The sequence below is a fragment of the Trichoplusia ni genome, unplaced genomic scaffold (assembly GCF_003590095.1).
Source record: "Trichoplusia ni isolate ovarian cell line Hi5 unplaced genomic scaffold, tn1 tig00000862, whole genome shotgun sequence".
NCBI classification, from domain to species: domain Eukaryota; kingdom Metazoa; phylum Arthropoda; class Insecta; order Lepidoptera; family Noctuidae; genus Trichoplusia; species Trichoplusia ni.
Window position 1 is genome coordinate 14,010 of NW_020800071.1, and position 2,837 is coordinate 16,846.

At 39.0% G+C, this 2,837-nt stretch overlaps 1 pseudogene; it reads right to left on the bottom strand.

Moving 5' to 3' along the window:
- Window positions 1-436: 436 nt before the first annotated feature.
- On the bottom strand, window positions 437-2,549 carry LOC113507178 (annotated as a pseudogene).
- Window positions 2,550-2,837: the final 288 nt, after the last annotated feature.

Here is a 2,837-nt window from a genome sequence, read left to right on the forward strand (position 1 = left end):
GGTGGTAGACCTTTTTCTTATCCAACCATAAACCAAAATCTTCACAAAATAAAATTTAAATGCTGGTGAAATAGGAAATGTGTCTTTAATTTAGTCAGTCTTAATGTTTTAACGTGTTTCGTTAAATTGTTTAAAGCCAAATAATAGATCACTTTTTCATCAAGTCAGTTCCTTCCAAATATGGTGATATCTGGCATATGTAGAGTCTTAGCATATGTTCATTTTTAAAGAACGGTTAGATTTTTAATACATATTAAATTATAACTTCGAATTTATTTGCAATGGTTTATTATGTTTAGAGTTCCTATTTAGCTGTTTTTAAGTATGGAATGGTAATTGATTTTTTTCTTTAATTTGACACCCGCACCGAAAATCCAACGACAGTATAATTTATTAAAAAATAAAATCACATACACTTTCAGTGAATTGCAAACCAAATGAAAAATGGTATCTTACCCAATAAGCTTTGAACTCTTTTTATAAGTACAATCTATTCTAAACTGGGTGCTAAGAACAATGGGTTGGGAGCTGTGTTCAAATTAGCTGACTGGAAAGATCGCTTAATGCTTACATGAGGGTACTGCTCACGCCATTCTAATACCTGGAATAATAATATCAATTGTATAATAACATAATTAGTTGGACTCGACAAGGATCAACGGTAAATACCAAAAAATGTTTTATACCTGTGATTCTTGGATTTGATCGCAAAAACTGACATCCAGAAGTCTTAAATCTCTGCATTCCGCTAATATTCTGTAAACAAACACAAGATAGTTTTTAAGTACATGTTCTGTTAGTAACAAAGTCGGTTATTACAGAAATTTCATCAAAAACGATAGTTAAAAAAGGCATCAAAAAAATCTTCGCCATCACCTCTGTCTAGAAGTGTGCAAGACGGAAGTTCGGGTGTTGTGGCGCAACTTGCGGAGGTTTATGTTCAGTAGTGGATCTCGATAAGGCTGAGGCTGAGTTCATTGACCTGACAGTCAATAGTCGGCCACATGTATAGTGCTTTTGCTGAGTGTGGAATTGCCGCACACTAACTAAATGCGGGAGATGTACGTTGCAGCAAGAGTGTGATACTACTCGCTTCCTCCCCAAGTAGGTTGGTTTCTAAGAGGCCGACTAAGCAAGACTCGGCAGATGTTGCACGGTAGTTCAAGTTTAGTCAGTAAATGTCTGATACTACCCGTTTCTTCGCTCAATGGACATGGACATCCACTCCCTCGGGCGAGGAAATGGGTAGTGTCAGACTGTTACCGATTAAACCTGAAACGCCATGCTAGGTCATCCACGTTTTTGTGTCGGTGTTTGGCAATGCGTTGCTATCCTTGATACACGAGGATTCCCCACCTAACTAAAACAACAAGGTGTGCATGTGATAACTCACGCGTGGCATATGTCGGGCGTGACGGCGCGCACGCCGAGCAGGTCGAGCTGCGCCAGGCGCGGCGCGGGCAGCAGCGCGCGCAGGTCGCGGTCGCTCACGCCGCGCAGCGCGCCCAGGAACAGCTTGCGCAGGCAGCCGCCCGCCAGCCAGCCCAGCCACTCGCCAGACCCGCCCGCTTGGAGACTGGCCACGGGGGAACAGATAACACACAATTGAGTTTTTGTTAATGTGTGTTATTGACCAAATCATAATGACTTATGTGGAAAGTGGTTATCGAGTAATTAATATACAACATATATCATGATGCTGTATATTAAATTTTATTAAAAACAAAACGACACGTTTTAAATAATCTGGGTCAATCCAAAACGTTAAAACATAACTGAAGGTAAGTTTAACGGATTAAAAATATATATGAAAGTAACTTACCACCAGCCAACATCCAATTCCTGCAGCTTCTTACAATTACCGAGAGCCCTGATGCCATTAGGAGTCAACGAGTAAGACTTCCAAAGTCTACCGAGATGAGGTTGGACAATAACCCCCTAAGGCCAACGCCACTTCGTCCATCGACGATATCATTTTACAGGATCCTGAAAACATGTTTTGAAATGAAATCTACACTCATTTTTTATTGTAATCAATAAAAAACCCGATAGAGCAAGAGTGAACCGTTGCTTCGTTTAAACTTAAATTATACTCAGTTGAAAGTAAGCATGGCATAGAAAAACGTGGCGTACTTTAAAAAAAGAGCAGAACTATTGCGACAAGAAACTATCTATTACAAAATTCTTTATCAGAGAATTATTAATCGGGATGATATTAAGGTAATTACTCGAGGAATAAGAAATGATTTAAAAAATGTTCGCGTAGTATGGCTTGCGGTTGAGATAAGATAGGGAAACATTAATGTAGGTCGGCAGTAATGTAATACTGTGAAGAATATTCATACTAACCAACGGTAAAATTGATAAATCTTTGTGCATAGCTTACCAACATTAAGATGTCTTAGTCCAGGATTAGATCTGATGATAGCGACAGCAGCAGCGGTTGTGATATCAGTCCTGTACAGATCGAGACGCTTCAGCCGCTTGAGTGCTGACAGACACAACCAGTCTGAACAGCCCACTACGGAGCGGAGGCATAACTCTGGAAATGGGAATTAAGACTAGATAATTTAATTTAAAATTGAAAATTTATGGACAGACCTGTGCTTAGTCATAAAGCTTAATTAATACGTTATATTCGTTATACTAACCGAGAAACCGATGTGTTAGTTATAAGTTAGATTACCAATGTTTAGTATCAGCTATAAAGGTGCATACCCCTATCTTTAGAGGGCCAATGATGTAATGATTTCAGTCGTTTTTCTGGTCCTACCAAAAATATTCTCGAATGTTAAACCCAAGCACAATTTAAGGAAAGATACAAAACTAAATTTTTA